Source organism: Ranitomeya imitator, chromosome 6 (genome assembly GCF_032444005.1).
Source record: "Ranitomeya imitator isolate aRanImi1 chromosome 6, aRanImi1.pri, whole genome shotgun sequence".
NCBI lineage: Eukaryota > Metazoa > Chordata > Amphibia > Anura > Dendrobatidae > Ranitomeya > Ranitomeya imitator.
This window is the reverse complement of record NC_091287.1, coordinates 428,349,876-428,372,670: the sequence shown is the minus strand read 5'-3', so window position 1 is coordinate 428,372,670 and position 22,795 is coordinate 428,349,876. Positions and strand designations below refer to the sequence as shown.

General features: G+C 43.0%; 1 protein-coding gene across 1 annotated transcript in view; it reads left to right on the top strand.

Annotated features, from left to right (window-relative positions):
* The first annotated feature begins 676 nt into the window (after positions 1–676).
* The window catches only part of OPRK1 (opioid receptor kappa 1), a 190,821-nt gene continuing 168,702 nt past the window's right edge, over positions 677–22,795 (top strand). Inside the window, exon 1 of the mRNA XM_069731340.1 lies at positions 677–948. The gene's annotated coding sequence lies outside the window, so the exon portion shown is untranslated. The remainder of the gene's footprint in view (positions 949–22,795) is intronic.

Here is a 22,795-nt window from a genome sequence, read left to right as displayed (position 1 = left end):
AAATCATTCAGCTGCGGCAATAAAAACTAAATTTCCGAGCACTAAAAAATACTCGGAGCGTGCTCGGGAAATCTCGAGTAACGAGTATATTCGCTCATCACTAAAAATGATATTTGCCTGCTCTTTTATGCTTTATCAGTGTTGGAAATTGTGCCAGACAAGATTTTTTGTTTTTTATGAACCGCGAATCAAATCTCAAAATGTTCGAATTCGCATGAAACCACTAATTTCAGAAAAATTTGTTCAAACTCGATCCTCAGCTTATTTTTTATACACATACATACACATGTAGTCACACATGTACACGCGTACGTATTTGTATGTGTACACGCACAAACACATATACACATACGTATGCACATATACGCATATTTTTATGTGTACACATACATGTGCACAATCACACACATGCATACGCACATGTGGACATTATACACAAATATTGCAGTTCTAATACAATTTTACATTTAAAATGAAGAAAAAAAAAAGAAACATGATCTGGACCTATTCCATGCCTTTTGGCTTTTCTCTGCACTTGGCAAGCAGATGTCATAGTGTGATACATCCTATCATCAGAGGGATGTCTCAGACCAGAGCCCTGCTTCAGATAGAAATCTGAAGAAAGAAGGAGAGAGGGGGGAAAAGAGAGATGCAAAGTAGAGAGGAGGGGCTGTGAACCACAAGCAGAGAAAAGTGTTACCATGAGGGTAGCATAGGTAAAGGAGAAGCTGAGAGACAGAGCAGGAAAGTAACAACTGAAAAAGGAGCTTTGCACAGACATAGATTACAGGTGAAATGGGACTAAGCTTGATGTGCCTGAGAGTGTAACGTAGACTTCAGCAGGGGATCATCTCTTGTCTATAGGGTGTCAGGAGAGGAGCCACAGAGTGACAAGCGCATCTCCATCAAGAGCATCACATTCAACGTCTCCAAAACAGCCTGGAACAGGTAATTCCCACATATCATTCCCTGTCTTTACTACTACGCAAATGAATTACAGGAAAATTATATATATATCATATTTGTTTCCTTTAGATATGTTACTTCTTAAATCTAGATAGAGTCTTATAATACAGTATCATGATGAGTTTTACCAATTTCAGCTACATCTGGCAAACTCAGCTCTGCCATGAGATTATCTATTCTAACCGATCTCTGTATATTTCATTGCAGAAGATGAAATATATACCGTATATTGTATGTGATAGTGTGTGATGACAGATCTCCTACTAACTGTATATGATATGCACGCGATGAGCAATATATGAATAAGAGTCACGCTTATCTCTATTGTCTGTAGACCGTTGGCTTTTCATGTGTTCGCAGTGTATGTACGTTTTGTGCTTTGTTTATGGATGTAATGTTTTGATGAAAGAAATTATTAGTGATATGTTGCATTCTGAGATTTGTGTATAGAAGACAGCTAATGATAACGGGAAAGAAAACAGAGAAACAATCAATTAATATAGATGGTTGATTATTAGTGCCACCAGTCATGAATAAATGTTCAATATCCTCAGCCTCAGGGACTGAGACAGAAATGTGAATTAATGCTTATTAAAAGTGGCACATTAGTGCTGCAGATGCATTCAGCTAAGACACCTGCTAACTGTAGGACCTGGTGTAACATCGTATTTACGCTGTCCACGTTAAACCTGGGCTATTAGCTCCTTCAGTGAAGTGCCTGATCTTGATGTGAAAGCTACTTGTATCCTCTTGTGTTAGTGGGAACAGTAGTGTGTGCTAACCATGGTGATAATAATCAGCACACATTAGTCCCAGAGTTACATGGCAACATGTGCTCCCTTTCTCCAGAACTTCTTTGTTTCCATAGGTACACTTATCTGCGCCCCAGTATACTCCGATATAACAAGTACTATAAATGCCTCAATAATAAATGTGTGAAACATGGAACTGGACGCATTATCGAAAGTTGTCTGAATACTCCTTAAAGGAACTTGTAGGGCAATCTGCAGGCGGCATTGCATAGAGCAGTTTTATGCCAAAAGATTCATTATAACCTGTGATTAATTCTCTGCATATTCTGGGCTTTTCAGTCAAGTAGGTGGTCTTAATGACTGAGAGGATGTCAATCTCAACAACAGACCCTACCATGATGCCTACAGATGCCTACAGATTAGACTACTGCATTTTCAATGTAAAGGGTTGTCTTTAACTTACCACTCTACTATTGTAAGCAATATGTGGACAGTTATTAGGCAAATTGTTTGTACAGTGCTGCTGAATATGTTTGTTCTATTTAAATAAAATTATTGTGATTTGTATTTTTGCTGACTAATTTTATTCTTGAACATCGCCAATGCTGTCAGTCAATCAAAACAATAATAAACCTGAAACATTTAAGAAAGCAGAAGTATGGTTTTGTGTTTCTTAGGAGAATATCTATACGTGCAAAATTATTGGACAACTATTATTGTGCAGAATTATTTTGCAACTAAATTGGAAAAACCTTTCCAATTTCAGTTGTTTATTTTTATCTGTTAAAGGAAGAATAATAACTAAACAACTCAACATAAACAGAAATACACTTCTGATATTTTAAAAAAATCATCAGTGACCAATATAGCCACTAGTGTTGAGCATTCCGATACTGCAAGTATCGGGTATCGGCCGATACTTGCTGTATCGGAATTCCGATACCGAGATCCGATATTTTTGTGATATCGGAAATCGGTATCGGAGTGTGCGGTGCGTATGGTTCAAAGGGTCTGGAGGAGAGGAAACTCTCCTTCAGGCCCTGGGATCCATATTAATGTAAAAAATAAAGAATAAAAAAAAAAAAAATGGCTATATTCACCCCTCCGAAGAACCCTGGCTGTCACCGCTGCAAGCGTCCGCCTCCGTCCTTAAGAATGCTGTGAGTGAAGGACCTTCGATGACGTCGCGGTCAGGTGACCGGTCACGTGAGCGGTCAGGTGACCGCTCACCTGACCGCGATGTCATCGAAGGTCCTTCATAGTAACATAGTAACATAGTTAGTAAGGCCGAAAAAAGACATTTGTCCATCCAGTTCAGCCTATATTCCATCATAATAAATCCCCAGATCTACGTCCTTCTACAGAACCTAATAATTGTATGATACAATATTGTTCTGCTCCAGGAAGACATCCAGGCCTCTCTTGAACCCCTCGACTGAGTTCGCCATCACCACCTCCTCAGGCAAGCAATTCCAGATTCTCACTGCCCTAACAGTAAAGAATCCTCTTCTATGTTGGTGGAAAAACCTTCTCTCCTCCAGACGCAAAGAATGCCCCCTTGTGCCCGTCACCTTCCTTGGTATAAACAGATCCTCAGCGAGATATTTGTATTGTCCCCTTATATACTTATACATGGTTATTAGATCGCCCCTCAGTCGTCTTTTTTCTAGACTAAATAATCCTAATTTCGCTAATCTATCTGGGTATTGTAGTTCTCCCATCCCCTTTATTAATTTTGTTGCCCTCCTTTGTACTCTCTCTAGTTCCATTATATCCTTCCTGAGCACCGGTGCCCAAAACTGGACACAGTACTCCATGTGCGGTCTAACTAGGGATTTGTACAGAGGCAGTATAATGCTCTCATCATGTGTATCCAGACCTCTTTTAATGCACCCCATGATCCTGTTTGCCTTGGCAGCTGCTGCCTGGCACTGGCTGCTCCAGGTAAGTTTATCATTAACTAGGATCCCCAAGTCCTTCTCCCTGTCAGATTTACGCAGTGGTTTCCCATTCAGTGTGTAATGGTGACATTGATTCCTTCTTCCCATGTGTATAACCTTACATTTATCATTGTTAAACCTCATCTGCCACCTTTCAGCCCAAGTTTCCAACTTATCCAGATCCATCTGTAGCAGAATACTATCTTCTCTTGTATTAACTGCTTTACATAGTTTTGTATCATCTGCAAATATCGATATTTTACTGTGTAAACCTTCTACCAGATCATTAATGAATATGTTGAAGAGAACAGGTCCCAATACTGACCCCTGCGGTACCCCACTGGTCACAGCGACCCAGTTAGAGACTATACCATTTATAACCACCCTCTGCTTTCTATCACTAAGCCAGTTACTAACCCATTTACACACATTTTCCCCCAGACCAAGCATTCTCATTTTGTGTACCAACCTCTTGTGCGGCACGGTATCAAACGCTTTGGAAAAATCGAGATATACCACGTCCAATGACTCACCGTGGTCCAGTCTATAGCTTACCTCTTCATAAAAACTGATTAGATTGGTTTGACAGGAGCGATTTCTCATAAACCCATGCTGATATGGAGTTAAACAGTTATTCTCATTGAGATAATCCAGAATAACATCCCTCAGAAACCCTTCAAATATTTTACCAACAATAGAGGTTAGACTTACTGGCCTATAATTTCCAGGTTCACTTTTAGAGCCCTTTTTGAATATTGGCACCACATTTGCTATGCGCCAGTCCTGTGGAACAGACCCTGTCGCTATAGAGTCACTAAAAATAAGAAATAATGGTTTATCTATTACATTACTTAGTTCTCTTAGTACTCGTGGGTGTATGCCATCCGGACCCGGAGATTTATCTATTTTAATCTTATTTAGCCGGTTTCGCACCTGTTCTTGGGTTAGATTGGTGACCCTTAATATAGGGGTTTCATTGTTTCTTGGGATTTCACCTAGCATTTAATTTTCCACCGTGAATACCGTGGAGAAGAAGGTGTTTAATATGTTAGCTTTTTCCTCGTCATCTACAACCATTCTTTCCTCACTATTTTTTAAGGGGCCTACATTTTCAGTTTTTATTCTTTTACTATTGATATAGTTGAAGAACAGTTTGGGATTAGTTTTACTCTCCTTAGCAATGTGCTTCTCTGTTTCCTTTTTGGCAGCTTTAATTAGTTTTTTAGATAAAGTATTTTTCTCCCTATAGTTTTTTAGAGCTTCAATGGTGCCATCCTGCTTTAGTAGTGCAAATGCTTTCTTTTTACTGTTAATTGCCTGTCTTACTTCTTTGTTTAGCCACATTGGGTTTTTCCTATTTCTAGTCCTTTTATTCCCACAAGGTATAAACCGCTTACACTGCCTATTTAGGATGTTCTTAAACATTTCCCATTTATTATCTGTATTCTCATTTCTGAGGATATTGTCCCAGTCTACCAGATTAAGGGCATCTCTAAGCTGTTCAAACTTTGCCTTCCTAAAGTTCAATGTTTTTGTGACTCCCTGACAAGTCCCCCTAGTGAAAGACAGGTGAAACTGCACAATATTGTGGTCGCTATTTCCTAAATGCCCAACCACCTGCAGATTTGTTATTCTGTCAGGTCTATTAGATAGTATTAGGTCTAAAAGTGCTGCTCCTCTGGTTGGATTCTGCACCAATTGTGAAAGATAATTTTTCTTGGTTATTAGCAGAAACCTGTTGCCTTTATGGGTTTCACAGGTTTCTGTTTCCCAGTTAATATCCGGGTAGTTAAAGTCCCCCATAACCAGGACCTCATTATGGGTTGCAGCTTCATCTATCTGCTTTAGAAGTAGACTTTCCATGCTTTCTGTTATATTTGGGGGTTTGTAACAGACCCCAATGAGAATTTTGTTACCATTTTTCCCTCCATGAATTTCAACCCATATGGACTCGACATCCTCATTCCCTTCGCTAATATCCTCCCTTAAAGTGGACTTTAGACAAGACTTTACATAGAGACAAACCCCTCCTCCTCTCCGATTTTTACGATCCTTTCTAAACAGACTGTAACCCTGTAAGTTAACTGCCCAGTCATAGCTTTCATCTAACCATGTCTCGGTTATTCCCACTATGTCAAAGTTACCTGTAGATATTTCTGCTTCTAGTTCTTCCATCTTGTTTGTCAGGCTTCTGGCGTTTGCGAGCATGCAGTTTAGAGGATTTTGTTTTGTTCCAATCTCCTCACTGTGGATTGTTTTAGAAATGTTCTTACCTCCCTTCTGAGTATGTTTTCCTGGGTCGTCTTTGTTCGAGTCTAATGTTTTTCTTCCCGTCCCCCCTTCTTCTAGTTTAACGCCCTCCTGATGAGTGTAGCGAGTCTTCTGGCGAATGTGTGTTTCCCAGGTTTGTTGAGGTGTAGTCCGTCTCTGGCGAGGAGTCCATCATACCAGTAATTCACACCGTGGTCCAGGAATCCAAATCCTTGTTGTCTGCACCATCGTCTTAGCCAGTTGTTTGCATCAAGGATCCTGTTCCATCTCCTGGTGCCATGCCCATCTACTGGAAGGATAGAAGAAAAAACTACCTGTGCATCCAGTTCTTTTACTTTCTTCCCCAACTCTTCAAAGTCCTTGCAGATTGTCGGTAGGTCCTTCCTTGCCGTGTCATTGGTGCCAACATGTATCAGAAGAAATGGGTGGACGTCCTTGGAGCTGAAGAGCTTTGGTATCCTATCGGTCACATCCTTGATCATCGCACCTGGAAGGCAGCATACTTCTCTTGCAGTTATGTCCGGTCTGCAGATGGCTGCTTCTGTGCCTCTCAGTAGTGAGTCTCCCACCACCACCACTCTTCGTTGCTTCTTGGCTGTACATTTTGCTGTCACTTGTTGCTGTGTGCCCTTTTCTTTTTTGCTTGCTGGTATTGCTTCATCCTTAGGTGTGCCATCTTCATCCTCTACATCCTCTTCATCCTCACTCACAGCATTCTTAAGGACGGAGGCGGACGCTTGCAGCGGTGACAGCCAGGGTTCTTCGGAGGGGTGAGTATAGCCATATTTTTTATTTTTATTCTTTATTTTTTACATTAATATGGATCCCAGGGCCTGAAGGAGAGTTTCCTCTATTTCAGACCCTGGGAACCATGCAGGATACATTCTGATATTTGTGTCCCATTGACTTGTATTGGTATCGGAACTCGGTATCGGCGAGATACGATATTTTGACGGTATCGGCTGATACCGATACTTGCAAATATCGGAAGGTATCGCTCAACACACATCCCTTCAGTAATAGCCATAAGCCTTCCATCCATGGAGTCTGTTATTTTCTTAATCTGTTGATAATCAACTTTCTTGGGCAGCACCAACCACAGCTTCCCAGACACTGCTCAGAGAGGTGACTGTTTTCCTTCCTAGTACATTTCCCATTTAAGAAGGGTCCACAAGTTCTCAATAAGGATTAGCTCAGGAGACAAAGGAGCCAGGTCATTATTCTTTCACCTTTAAGGCCTTTACTAGCAGCCAATCAGTGGAGACTTCAATGTTGCGATGGAGCATAGTCCAGCATAAAAATCATGGTTTTCTTGAAAGTTGCAGACTTTTTCCTGTACCATTGCTTGTAGAAAGTGTCTAAAAACTGACAGTGGGTTTGGCATGTGATTTTGGGTCCATCTATAATCAGAAAAGGTTCATGTATCTCATCTTTAATAATACCAGCCCATAGCAGTACCCCTCCTAGACCTTGCTGGTGTCTGAGTAGAAGTCGAGATCTTTACCCATTACTGATTCAGCCACAGGCCCATCCATCTGACACGTGAAGAGTCACTCTCATCTCTTCAGTCCATAAAACCTCTGAAACATCTGAACTCTGCTGACTAGTTGCAACAAAACTTTTGATTGATTTATGATAACGAAGCAATATCTTAGCAGTTTCAAGAAAAGTGGATCTCTCTGTGAGACTTTTAACAACAATTCTTGACGTTTGAGTCAGATAAATCTTTTTTTATTGACCCATTTATGCCTGAGGAAAACAAGCTGACTAATAATTTTGCACACCTTGAGAAAGGCTGTTGTATCCTTAGGCTGCACCCTCCATAATTACACAAATACACATCACCTGATCTGCTTCATCCAATAAGCACCACCAATTCTGTCACCTTGTATGCCTCCTCAGCGTTGCCCTACTCACAGTGGTAATCACATAGCTCGCTGTGTTTTGCCTCTTGCAGCTCTGCTGCATCTTTGGTGGTTTCCTTTTGCCTTAGTGGTGTGTGGCTGGTTTCTGCAGAAATTTAACCCTGATGTGCCCTGCAGAGATTAGGCTCCCTGGCCAATACCGTGTCACTAGGCTCTATATCTGGCAGCTCCTCTTAGCAATCTTTGCCCAAAAGTTGTTTCCTAGCTTGTTTGTCCTTCTAATAAACAGTATGTGCTTATGTGTTAATGTTTCTTGTGTTACTGACCCAACTTGCCTACCCATCCAGTCTGACCTGTCCGCTCCTAACTTCGGATATGTATTCTGACTCTATGCTACCTGCCCCGACCGCGGACCTTCTGACCACATTTTTGTCTTTGCCCCTTGCCCTTTGTCTTTGCTTTTTCCTCTTGGGAAAGCCCAATACATGGCGCAGTTGGTTCACACCCACCATGATTACAGCTTGGAGTTGGAAAAGCTGCATAAAAATGATGATATATTTAAAATACATGACTAATAATTGTGCACACAGTCTATATAAACATGTACAGTACAGACCAACATTTTGGACACACCTTCTCATTTAAAGATTTTTCTGTATTTTCATGACTATGAAAATTGTAAATTCACACTGAAGGCATCAAAACTATGAATTAACACATGTGGAATTATATGCTTAACACAAAAGTGTGAAACACCTGAAAATATGTCTTATATTCTAGGTTCTTCAAAGTAGCCACCTTTTGCTTTGATGACTGCTTTGCACACTCTTGGCATTCTCTTGATGAGCTTCAAGAGGTAGTCACCGGGAATGGTCTTCCAACAATCTTGAAGGCATTCCCAGAAATGCTTAGCATTTGTTGGCCCTTTTGCCTTCACGCTGCGGTTCAGCTCACTGCAAACCATCTCGATTAGGTTCAGGTCTGGTGACTATGGAGGCCAGGTCATCTGGCGTAGCACCCCATCACTCTCCTTCTTGGTCAAATAGCCCTTACACAGCCTGGAGGTGTGTTTGGGGTCATTGTCCTGTTGAAAAATATATGATAGTCCAACTAAACGCAAACCGGATGGAACAGCATGCCGCTGCAAGATGCTGTGGTAGCCATGCTGGTTCAGTATGCCTTCAATTTTGAATAAATCAGCAACAGTGTCACCAGCAAAGCACCCCCACACAATCACACCTCCTCCTCCATGCTTCACGGTGGGAACGAGGCATGTAGAGTCCATCCGTTCACCTTTTCTGCGTCGCAAAAAGACACGATAGTTGGAACCAAAGATCTCAAATTAGGACTTATCAGACCAAAGCACAGGTTTCCACTGGTCTAATGTCCATTGCTTGTTCTTTAGCCCAAACAAGTCTCTTCTGTTTGTTGCCTGTCAGTAGTGGTTTCCTAGCAGCTATTTTACCATGAAGGCCTGCTGCACAAAGTCTCCTCTTATCCGTTGTTGTAGAGATGTGTCTGCTGCTAGAACTCTGTGTGGCATTGACCTGGTCTCTAGTCTGAGCTGCTGTTAACCTGCTATTTCTGAGGCTGGTGACTCAGATAAACTTATCCTCAGAAGCAGAGGAGACTCTTGGTCTTCCTTTCCTGGGGCGGTCCTCATGTGAGCCAGTTTCTTTGTAGCGCTTGATGGTTTTTGCAACTGCACTTGGGGACATTTTCAAAGTTTTCCCAATTTTTCGGACTAACTGACCTTCATTTCTTAAAGTAATGATGGCCACTCGTTTTTCTTTACTTAGCTGCTTTTTTCTTGCCATAATACAAATTCTAACAGTCTATTCAGTAGGACTATCAGCTGTGTATCCACCAGACTTCTGCACAACACAACTGATGGTCCCAACCCCATTTATAAGGCAAGAAATCTCACTTATTAAACCTCACAGGGCACACCTGTGAAGTGAAAACCATTCCTGGTGACTACCTCTTGAAGCTCATCAAGAGAATGCAAAGAGTGTGCAAAGCAGACATCAAAGCAAAAGGTGGCTACTTTGAAGAACCTAGAATATAAGACATATTTTCAGGTGTTTCACACTTTTTTGTTAAGTATATAATTCCACATGTGTTAATTCATAGTTTTGATGCCTTCAGTGTGAATTTACAATTTTCATAGTCATGAAAATACAGAAAAATCTTTAAATGAGAAGGTGTGTCCAAACTTTTGGTCTGTACTGTATATGTATATACATAGATATATATACAGTTGTGCTCAAAAGTTTACATACCGTGGCAGAATTTTTGCTTTCTTGATCTTTTTTTCAGAGAATATGAATGATAACATCAAAACTTTTTCTCCACTCATGGTTAGTGGATGGGTGAAGCCATTTATTGTCAAACTACTGTGTTTTCTCTTTTTAAATCATAACAACAACTCAAAACATTCAAATGACCCTGATCAAAAGCTCAATTTCCCCATTTCTTATTAATGTGTATTTCCCCCTCTAACATCAGTAACAGCTTGAAATCTTTTGTGGTAGTTGTGGATGAGGTTCTTTATTTTCTCAGATGGTAAAACTGCCCACTCTTCTTGCTGCTATCATGTCAGAAGCAGACAATCCATTTTCAGTGCATGCATGCCAAAGGGCCATTGTGGAAGACTTTCTAAAAAGTTTACCCTCAAACAACGCTCTTGGCACGCCAGGTGCAACTCAGAGAGGGGAAAATGTCCACCAACTTGGCCATTTTATTTAAACTGTCACATCACCAAGGTCTATCTGTCAGTATAATTATGACAAGGAAGGAGAAGTTGACCAAGATGGTGAAGGACTATTTAAGTGACTATACAAGCGTACTTCCTGATTCCTCAGTGCACTTTAAATATTGGCTGTCCAAGCTTGCACACTTGGCACGACCTCTCCTTGTATGCCTTGGAGGTGCTGCCATGCACTGCTGCAAGTCTGTTGTCTGAGCGGGCTTTTAGTTCGGCAGATGCAATCATAATGGATAGGGGCACATGGCTGTCAACGGAAAATGCAGACAGGCTGACTCTTCTAAAATTGAACAAGGGCTGCATTTCCTCTGACTTTGTAAGCCCTACAGATGACTGCAACATCATGTAAATGCATAGTATTTAATCCAAATTAAACACATGTGTATACCACTTTAAGGGAACAAGTGAATACTAATAAATGCTAACAGCTCCTCTTATCCATGATCTACACTGGAGGACACCGTGTGCGCAGCCCCAATGCGCGTTTCGCGTTGGCTTCATTGGGGGCCCAAATTTCTACTCTCAATCTCTATATATTCTAATATTATAATTTTTTTGATTGTGCTCCAATATGCTATACACAATTCTTCTGGTTTCAGCCTTACACAGACTAATAGTATGAGTAATGAAACATGCTCTATATACAGCTCTGGCAAAAATTAAGAGACCACTGCAAATGTTCAGTTTGTCTGATTATTCTCTCTTTATATATTTTTTTTGAGAAAAAAAGTAAATGGTTGTTTTTTTCCATAAACTTCTGACAACATGTCTCTGAATATCCAAGCAATAAATTATTATTATTATTTACTGTAGCGCCATTTATTCCATGGCGTTTTATGTGGTGAGGTGTATACATAATAAAAACAGGTACAATAATCTTGAACAATACAAGTCACAACTGGTACAGGAGGAGACAGGACCCTGCCCACGAAGGCTCACAATCTACAAGGGATGGGTGAGGATACAGTAGGTAAGGATAGATCTGGTCGTGCAGTGCTTTGGTCGATCGGTGATTACTGCAGGTTGTAGGCTTGCCGGAAGAGGTAGGTCTTCAAGTTCTTTTTGAAGGTTTCGATGGTAGGTGATAGGGTTGAGCGAAACGGGTCGAACATTTTCAAAAGTCGCCGACTTTTGGCTAAGTCGGGGTTTCATGAAACCCGATCCGACCCCTGTGCGGGGTCGGCCATGCGGTACGCGACTTTCGCGCCAAAGTCGCGTTTCAATGACGCGAAAAGCGCCATTTCTCAGCCAATGAAGGTAAACGCAGAGTGTGGGCAGCGTGATGACATAGGTCCTGGTCCCCACCATCTTTGAGAAGGGCATTGCAGTGATTGGCTTGCTGTCTGCGACGTCACAGGGGCTATAAAGAGGCGTTCCCGCCGACCGCCATCTTACTGCTGCTGATCTGAGCTTAGGGAGAGGTTGCTGCCGCTTTGTCAGAAGCAGGGATAGCGTTAGGCAGGGTCCATTAACCACAAAACCGCTTGTGCTGCAGCGATTTGCACTGTCCAACACCACCCTCGGTGTGCAGGGACAGTGGAAGTTTTTTTTTTTTTTTTCCCCCTCAGCGCTGTAGCTCATTGGGCTGCCCTAGAAGGCTCCCTGATAGCTGCATTGCTGTGTGTACGCCGCTGTGCAAACCAACTGCTTTTTTCAAAGCACAAATCCTCTTGTTCCTTCCTTTCTGCACAGCTATCTTTTTTGTTTGTCCACACTTTTTATTTGATTTGTGCATCAGTCCACTCCTTATTGCTGCCTGCCATACCTGGCTGAGATTACTGCAGGCAGGGAGATAGTAATTGTAGGACATTCCCTGTTTTTTTTTTTTTTTGGTGGGAGATTAAGATTGGCAATTTGGCATTTCTGCTAGAGTGCCATCCCTGTGTGTGCCATCTCTCTCACATAGTGGGCCATAGAAAGCCTTTTCATTTTTCTGTATTTTTTTTTGTGGGGTGTATAAATTCTCCCTGATAAAAATACAGTGGGAGATTAATATTAGCCTTTGGGCTTGTGTGCCAGTCCTGAGTGTGCCATCTCTCTCACAAATAGTGGGCCATAGAAAGCCTATTTAATTTTTTTTTGGGTTTTATAAATTTTCCCTGAAAAAAGGGAGATTAATATTGGCCTCTGGGCTTGTGTGCCAGTTGTGAGCGTGCCATCTGTGCCAGCCCTGAGCGTGCCATCTCTCTCACAAATAGTGGGCCATAGAAAGCCTATTTAATTTTTTTTTTTGGTTTTATAAATTCTCCCTGAAAAAAAGGGAGATTAATATTGGCCTCTGGGGTTGTGTGCCAGTTGTGAGCGTGCCATCTGTGCCAGTCCTGAGCGTGCCATCTCTCTCACAAATAGTGGGCCATAGAAAGCCTATTTAATTTTTTTTTTGGTTTTATAAATTTTCCCTGAAAAAAGGGAGATTAATATTGGCCTCTGGGCTTGTGTGCCAGTTGTGAGCGTGCCATCTGTGCCAGTTGTGAGCGTGCCATCTCTCTCACAAATAGTGGGCCATAGAAAGCCTATTTAATTTTTTTTTTGGTTTTATAAATTTTCCCTGAAAAAAGGGAGATTAATATTGGCCTCTGGGCTTGTGTGCCAGTTGTGAGCGTGCCATCTGTGCCAGTCCTGAGCGTGCCATCTCTCTCACAAATAGTGGGCCATAGAAAGCCTATTTAATTTTTTTTTTGGTTTTATAAATTCTCCCTGAAAAAAAGGGAGATTAATATTGGCCTCTGGGCTTCTGTGCCAGTCCTGAGCGTGCCATCTGTGCCACTCCTGAGCGTCCCATCTCTCTCACAAATAGTGGGCCATAGAAAGCCTATTTTTTTTTTTTTTTGGGGTTTTAGAAATTCTCCCTGAAAAAAAAAGGGAGATTAATATTGCCCTTTGGGCTTGTGTGCCAGTACTAAGCGTGCCATCTCTCTCTCTCTCTCTCTCAGTCAGTGGGCCATAGAACGCCTATTTTTGGTTTTATTTGTTTTCTAAATTCTCCCTGAAAAAATCATTTTATTTTATTTGGTTTCTAAATTCTTCCTGATAAAATCATATTTTTTTTATTATTTTTTTTTCTAAAGTCTCCCTGAAAAAAACAAAACAAAAAAAAAAACAAACAAAAAAAACAGTGGGGGATTAATATTGGCCTTTCTGCTTGTGTGCCAGTCTTGACTCCTGTGTGCGTCATCTCTCACTCAGTGGGCCATAGAACGCCTATTTTTTGTTTTATTAGTTTTATAAATTCTCCCTGAAAAAATCATTTTATTTTATTTGGTTTCTAAATTCTTCCTGATAAAATCATATTTTTTTTATTATTTTTTTTTCTAAAGTCTCCCTGAAAAAAAAAAAAAAAAAACAGTGGGAGATTAATATTGGCCTTTCTGCTTGTGTGCCAGTCTTGACTCCTGTGTGCGTCATCTCTCAGTCAGTGGGCCATAGAACGCCTATTTTTGGTTTTATTTGTTTTATAAATTCTTCCTGAAAAAATCATTTTATTTTATTTGGTTTCTAAATTCTTCCTGATAAAATCATATTTTTTTTATTATTTTTTTTTCTAAAGTCTCCCTGAAAAAAAAAAAAAAAACAACCAAAAAAAACAGTGGGAGATTAATATTGGCCTTTCTGCTTGTGTGCCAGTCTTGACTCCTGGGTGTGCCATCTCTCTCTCTCTCTCTCTCTCTCTCTCTCTCCAATTGTGGTCCATAGAAAGCCTATATTTTTTTTCCTTGATTTGGGTTCCAAAATCTACCAGAGAAAATAACTACATCAATCATTGGTAGAAAAATATTGGCCTCTGGGCTTGTGTGCCACTCCTGACTCCTGTGTGCGTCATCTCTCAGTCAGTGGGCCATAGAACGCCTATTTTTGTTTTTATTTGTTTTATAAATTCTCCCTGAAAAAATCATTTTATTTTATTTGGTTTCTAAATTCTTCCTGATAAAATCATATTTTTTTTATTATTTTTTTTTCTAAAGTCTCCCTGAAAAAAAAAAAAAAAAAAAAAACAAACCCCCCAAAAAAATGGGAGATTAATATTGGCCTTTCTGCTTGTGTGCCAGTCTTGACTCCTGGGTGTGCCATCTCTCTCTCTCTCTCTCTCTCTCTCTCTCCAATTGTGGTCCATAGAAAGCCTATATTTTTTTTCCTTGATTTGGGTTCCAAAATCTACCAGAGAAAATAACTCCATCAATCATTGGTAGAAAAATATTGGCCTCTGGGCTTGTGTGCCACTCCTGATTCCTGTGTGCGTCATCTCTCACTCAGTGGCCCATAGAAAGCATATAGTTTGTTACATTTGTTTTCTAAATTCTCCCTGCAAAAATCTATTTTTTTTTTTTTTTTGGGGTTTCTAAAGTGTTCCTGAAAAAAATAAAAATAAAAAAAAAATAATAGTGTGACATTAATATTAACATTTGTGCTTCAGTGACAGTCCTGCGTGTGGGGCATCTCTCTAATTTGCAGCCACCAAAAACAGAGTGTGTAACATTGGGCCTGATTTTCGCTGTGGTCTCACCAACCTGTAAAGGGGTAGCTAAATCATACTGAAGTTATAGCTCACCGTGTAAGTTGTGTGACTGCAACAAATAACGTTAGTTTGGTTACGTTTTTAAAACAATGAGGAAGTCTAGTGGAAGAGGTCGTGGCCGGGGGCGTTCATTGTCAGCTGTTAATGAGGGTAGTGGTAGTGGTGGAGCATCAGGTGGTCGTGGGGAAAAAAATATTGCACCTAAGTCTGGAGCTGTGGAGCCAGGTTCGTCGTCCGGCTACACAAGGCCTCGAACGCTCCCTTTTCTGGGATTAGGAAAACCGCTTTTAAAGCCGGAACAGCAAGAGCAAGTTTTGGCTTATCTTGCTGACTCAGCCTCTAGCTCTTTTGCCTCCTCTCGTGAAACTGGTAAAAGTAAAAGCAGCGCGTCGTTAGTGGATGTTCACGGTCAGGGACAAGTCACTTCCTTGTCCTCTTCAGCAAAAACAACAACAGAGAAGAATGCAGCAGGCGACACAACGGGTTACTCCATGGAGCTCTTTACACATACCGTCCCTGGCTTAGAAAGTGAAGCAGTTAACAGTCCATGCCCATTACAAGTTGAATCTGACATGGAGTGCACTGACGCACAGCCACAGCCAGACTACTATGCTGGTCCTTTGACTCAGACCACAACATTGCCCTCGCAGGGTGCTGATCAAGAATCAGACCCTGATGAGACTATGTTGCCCCATCACGAACGCTATACCACCAAACGACACGGTGACACAGACGAAGTTGCGCAGGAGGTACAAGAAGAGTTATTAGATGACCCAGTTCTTGACCCCGATTGGCAGCCATTGGGGGAACAGGGTGCAGGCGGCAGCAGTTCTGAAGCAGAGGAGGAGGAGGGGCCGCAGCAGGCATCAACATCGCCACAGGTTCCATCTGCCGGGCCCGTATCTTGCCCAAAACGCGTGGCAAAGCCAAAACCTGGTGGAGGACAGCGTGGCCATCCGGTTAAAGCTCAGTCTGCAATGCCTGAAAAGGTATCCGATGCTAGAAAGAGTGCAGTCTGGCATTTTTTTAAACAACATCCAATTGATCAGCGCAAAGTCATCTGTCAAAAATGTTCTACTTCCTTAAGCAGAGGTCAGAATCTGAAAAGTCTCAATACTAGTTGCATGCATAGACATTTAACCACCATGCATTTGAAAGCTTGGACTAACTACCAAACGTCCCTTAAGGTTGTTGCACCCTCGGCCAATGAAGCTAGTCATCAACGCAACATCCCTTCCGGCAGTGTAGGACCACCATTTAGCGCACCACCTGCTGTATCTGTGCAGGTATCTTTGCCAGGCCAAAGCAGTCAGGGTCAGGGAATCACCAGTTTCGTAGTAGGAAACACTGCATCTAGGGCACCGGCGGCAACAATACCATCTCCCACCGTCTCTCAGTCTGCCATGTCCACCGGCACCCCCGCTAGTTCCACGATCTCCAGCTCTCCAGTCCAGCTCACCCTACATGAGACTATGGTTAGAAAAAGGAAATACTTAGCCTCGCATCCGCGTACACAGGGTTTGAACGCCCACATAGCTAGACTAATCTCGTTAGAGATGATGCCCTACCGGTTAGTTGAAAGCGAAGCTTTCAAAGACCTGATGGACTACGCTGTACCACGCTACGAGCTACCCAGTCGACACTTTTTTTCCAGAAAAGCCATCCCAGCCCTCCACCAGCATGTTAAAGAGCGCATCGTCCATGCACTCAGGCAATCTGTGAGCACAAAGGTGCACCTGACAACAGATGCATGGACCAGTAGGCATGGCCAGGGACGTTACGTGTCCATCACGGCACACTGGGTAAATGTGGTGGATTCAGGGTCCACAGGGGACAGCAAGTTTGGGACAGTTCTGCCTAGCCCACGGTCTAGTAAACAGTTGTCTGTAGCCGTTCGCACCCCCTCCTCCTCCTCCTCGTCCTCCTGCAGAAGCAAGAGCTCGTCCACAGACCGCAGTCGCACAAACACTCCATCCGCACCTGCCACTGTTGCACACCAGGTCTCCCATTATGGGGCAGCTACTGGCAAACGTCAGCAGGCTGTATTGGCTATGAAGTGTTTGGGCGACAATAGACACACCGCGGAAGTTCTGTCCGAGTTCTTGCAGCAAGAAACGCAGTCGTGGCTGGGCACTGTAGATCTTGAGGCAGGCAAGGTAGTGAGTGATAACGGAAGGAATTTCATGGCTGCCATCTCCCTTTCCCAACTGAAACACATTCCTTGCCTGGCTCACACCTTAAACCTGGTGGTGCAGTGCTTCCTGAAAAGTTATCCGGGGTTATCCGACCTGCTCCTCAAAGTGCGTGGACTTTGCGCACATATCCGCCGTTCGCCTGTACACTCCAGCCGTATGCAGACCTATCAGCGTTCTTTGAACCTTCCCCAGCATCGCCTAATCATAGACGTTGCAACAAGGTGGAACTCAACACTGCACATGCTTCAGAGACTGTGCGAACAGAGGCGGGCTGTTATGTTTTTGTGGGAGGATACACATACACGGGCAGGCAGTAGGATGGCAGACATGGAGTTGTCAGGTGTGCAGTGGTCGAAGATTCAAGACATGTGTCAAGTCCTTCAGTGTTTTGAGGAATGCACACGGCTGGTTAGTGCAGACAACGCCATAATAAGCATGAGCATCCCCCTAATGTGTCTGCTGATGCAAAGTTTGACGCACATAAAGGATCAGGCGTCTGCACCAGAGGAAGAGGAAAGCCTTGATGACAGTCAGCGATTGTCTGGTCAGGGCAGTGTACATGACGAGGTACCGGGCGAAGAGGAGGTGGAGGATGAGGAGGATGATGGGGATGAGTATATTTTTAATGAGGAAGCTTTCCCGGGGGCACGGGAAATTGGTGGCGTGGCAAGGCCGGGTTCTGGTTTTTTGAGGGACACAAGTGACGTAGATTTGCCTGCAACTGCCCCTCAACCAAGCACAACCGCAGATTTGACAACGGGAACTTTGGCCCACATGGCGGATTATGCCTTGCGTATCCTCAAAAGGGACACACGCATTACAAAAATGATGAACGATGACGATTACTGGTTGGCCTGCCTCCTTGATCCTCGCTATAAAGGCAAATTGCAAAATATTATGCCACATGAGAACTTGGAACTAATATTAGCAACAAAACAATCAACTCTTGTTGACCGTTTGCTTCTGGCATTCCCTGCACACAGCGCCCGTGATCGTTCTCACACGAGCTCCAGGGGCCAGCAGACCAGAGGTGTTAGAGGGGCAGAAATCAGAAGTGGCGTTGGCCACAGGGGTTTTCTGACCAGGTTGTGGAGTGATTTTTCTACGACCGCAGACAGGACAGGTACTGCAGCATCAATTCAAAGTGACAGGAGACAACATTTGTCCAGTATGGTTACAAACTATTTTTCATCCCTTATCGACGTTCTCCCTCAACCGTCATTCCCATTTGATTACTGGGCATCCAAATTAGACACCTGGCCAGAATTGGCAGAATATGCATTGCAGGAGCTTGCTTGCCCGGCAGCTAGTGTCCTATCAGAAAGAGTATTCAGTGCTGCAGGTTCAATACTAACAGAAAAAAGGACTCGTCTGGCTACCCAAAATGTAGATGATCTAACCTTCATTAAAATGAACCACAACTGGATTTCAAAATCTTTTGCCCCACCCTGCCCGGCTGACACCTAGCTTTCCTATGAAAAGGTCTTGCCTGTGGACTATTCTGAATGACTTTTCCAATCTCGTAATTTTCTTCACCTGATTGTCCAGCATACGACATGTTTCCACCTCACGAAATGGCCAAACTCCCCACACGGGGCCGTGCTATCGCCACTTTGCGCTTGGACCCTTGAGAGTGCTGTTTGTCTGAAGAGGTGGGTGTGGCCGCTTTTGTTCGACGGCACTGCCACTGGGTCCCTCATAGTACAATAAAGTGTCTCTGGCGGTGGTGGTGCGCACCCAACGTCAGACACACCGTTGTAATATGAGGGGCCCTGTGCCTGTACCGCCGGCCACAAGACAGTTCCCCCCCCCCAGCTCAAACAGTGCTCTACCACTAGCAAAATTATCTCTCACAGCTTCACCAATGTGTAGTCTAGGCGCTGACATCCTTCAATGCCTGGCACTGACAATACCATTGTTTTGACATTTTTGTTATGTTAGGCCTTCGAAGCCTGTCTGCGGTCCCTTCTTTCTACAACTACTACACTGACCAGGCCACTGCTGGCCGTGTTACCCTGGAACCAATTTAAAAGTGCCTACAGTCAGCCCAATTTAGTTATGTTAGGCCTTCGAAGACTGTCTGCCGTCACTCCTTCCACTAGACTTCCACTGACCATACACTGCTGCCCATGTACCCCTGGAACCAATTTAAAAGTGCCTACAGCCAGCCCAAGTTTGTTATGTTAGGCCTTCGAAGCCTGTCTGCGGTCACTCCTTCCACTAGACTTCCACAGACCAGACCACTGCTGCCCGTGTACCCCTGGAACCAATTTAAAAGTGCCTACAGCCAACCCAAGTTTGTTATGTTAGGCCTTGGAAGCCTGTCTGCGGTCACTCCTTCCACTAGACTTCCACTGACCAGACCACTGCTGCCCGTGTACCCCTGGAACCAATTTAAAAGTGCCTACAGCCAACCCAAGTTTGTTATGTTAGGCCTTGGAAGCCTGTCTGCGGTCACTCCTTCCACTAGACTTCCACTGACCAGACCACTGCTGCCCGTGTACCCCTGGAACCAATTTAAAAGTGCCTACAGCCAACCCAAGTTTGTTATGTTAGGCCTTGGAAGCCTGTCTGCGGTCACTCCTTCCACTAGACTTCCACTGACCAGACCACTGCTGCCCGTGTACCCCTGGAACCAATTTAAAAGTGCCTACAGCCAGCCCAAGTTTGTTATGTTAGGCCTTCGAAGCCTGTCTGCGGTCACTCCTTCCACTAGACTTCCACAGACCAGACCACTGCTGCCCGTGTACCCCTGGAACCAATTTAAAAGTGCCTACAGCCAACCCAAGTTTGTTATGTTAGGCCTTGGAAGCCTGTCTGCGGTCACTCCTTCCACTAGACTTCCACTGACCAGACCACTGCTGCCCGTGTACCCCTGGAACCAATTTAAAAGTGCCTACAGCCAGCCCAAGTTTGTTATGTTAGGCCTTGGAAGCCTGTCTGCGGTCACTCCTTCCACTAGACTTCCACTGACCATACACTGCTGCCCATGTACCCCTGGAACAAATTTAAAAGTGCCTACAGCCAGCCCAAGTTTGTTATGTTAGGCCTTCGAAGCCTGTCTGCGTCCCGTTCTTTCAACTACAACTACACTAACCAGGCCACTGATGGCCGTGTTCCCCTGGAACCAATTTTAACTTGCCTACAGCCAGCCCTATGTTATTATGTTAGGCCTTCGAAGCCTGTCTGCGTCCCGTTCTTTCAACTACAACTACACTGACCAGGCCACTGATGGCCGTGTTCCCCTGGAACCAATTTTAACTTGCCTACAGCCAGCCCAATGTTAGGCCTTTGATGCCTCTCTGCCGTCACTCCTTCCACTAGGCCTCCACTGACCTGTCTATTGCTGCCCGTGTACCCCTTGAACCAACATCATTAAATATAAAAAAAATTAATTTGATTATAAAAAATAAGATCGTGTTGAGATCTCAAATGCAGACATTTTAACAATCAAAACAAACACACAACAAATATCTGGAACTGTACTACAAAGGTCCAACAGCTACAATTTCTTTCTCCTGCAAGAAGTTAACTGAAAGTTTTTTGGAGTTGTTAACACAGATATGGCATCCACCGAGTGTTGTCCTGTCGCGTCTCCTTTAAATTATTTCCAATAAGATGTTAAACTATTAATTTAATAAAATCAATAATTAAAAAAATAATTGAGTAAGTCAAAAGCACATTGCAAATAAACATTAATTACAAATCAAGAAGCATGGCGCGTCCGAGGGTGAGTAGATACCGAATAAGAATATAATCACCCTCGGACGCGCAATGCTTATTTACAACAGCCTTCCTTCCTAAGAATCAGCCCTTCCGTGGTGTAGAGAGAGGTTGTGTTACACTCCAAGGTGTTCCCCAGGTTGCCTTTCCTGAGCTTCGATCTTCCGGCTCTCGTTTAGTAGCTGTTGGAAACTACGCTGCATTAGGCCTACTAATTGTGTATGGGTGAAACAGTGGCGCATCTGCGGTCCCTCCTTCCACTAGACCTCCAGTGACCTGTCTACTGCGGCCCGTGTACCCCTTGAACCAACCTAATAAAATATTTAAAAAATTAATTTGATTATAAAAAATAAGATCGTGTTGAGATCTCAAATGCAGACATTTTAACAATCAAAACAAACACACAACAAATATCTGGAACTGTACTACAAAGGTCCAACAGCTACAATTTCTTTCTCCTGCAAGAAGTTAACTGAAAGTTTTTTGGAGTTGTTAACACAGATATGGCATCCACCGAGTGTTGTCCTGTCGCGTCTCCTTTAAATTATTTCCAATAAGATGTTAAACTATTAATTTAATAAAATCAATAATTAAAAAAATAATTGAGTAAGTCAAAAGCACATTGCAAATAAACATTAATTACAAATCAAGAAGCATGGCGCGTCCGAGGGTGAGTAGATACCGAATAAGAATATAATCACCCTCGGACGCGCAATGCTTATTTACAACAGCCTTCCTTCCTAAGAATCAGCCCTTCCGTGGTGTAGAGAGAGGTTGTGTTACACTCCAAGGTGTTCCCCAGGTTGCCTTTCCTGAGCTTCGATCTTCCGGCTCTCGTTTAGTAGCTGTTGGAAACTACGCTGCATTAGGCCTACTAATTGTGTATGGGTGAAACAGTGGCGCATCTGCGGTCCCTCCTTCCACTAGGCCTCCACTGACCTGTCTACTGCGGCCCGTGTACCCCTTGAACCAACCTAATAAAATATTTAAAAAATTAATTTGATTATAAAAAATAAGATCGTGTTGAGATCTCAAATGCAGACATTTTAACAATCAAAACAAACACACAACAAATATCTGGAACTGTACTACAAAGGTCCAACAGCTACAATTTCTTTCTCCTGCAAGAAGTTAACTGAAAGTTTTTTGGAGTTGTTAACACAGATATGGCATCCACCGAGTGTTGTCCTGTCGCGTCTCCTTTAAATTATTTCCAATAAGATGTTAAACTATTAATTTAATAAAATCAATAATTAAAAAAATAATTGAGTAAGTCAAAAGCACATTGCAAATAAACATTAATTACAAATCAAGAAGCATGGCGCGTCCGAGGGTGAGTAGATACCGAATAAGAATATAATCACCCTCGGACGCGCAATGCTTATTTACAACAGCCTTCCTTCCTAAGAATCAGCCCTTTCGTGGTGTAGAGAGAGGTTGTGTTACACTCCAAGGTGTTCCCCGGGTTGCCTTTCATGAGCTTCGATCTTCCGGCTCTCGTTTAGTAGTTGGTGGAAACTACGCTGCATTAGGCCTACAAATTTGGTATGGGGTGTAGAGACAGGTTGTGTTACACTCCAAGGTTTTCACCAGGTTGCCTTTCCTGAGCTTCTATCTTCAGGCTCTCATTAAATTGTGGTTAAATGGAACAACTGCATTTGGCGTACTAGTTGGTTTGGGGCCTACTATCGGTGTCTGCCGCTCCTTGCTGTTCTCCTGGTTTCCTGTCCTGAAATTCCATTTTCAGCCTCTCGTTAAGTAGTTGTTAATGTTAAACTGCATTTGGCCTACTAGTTGGGTTGG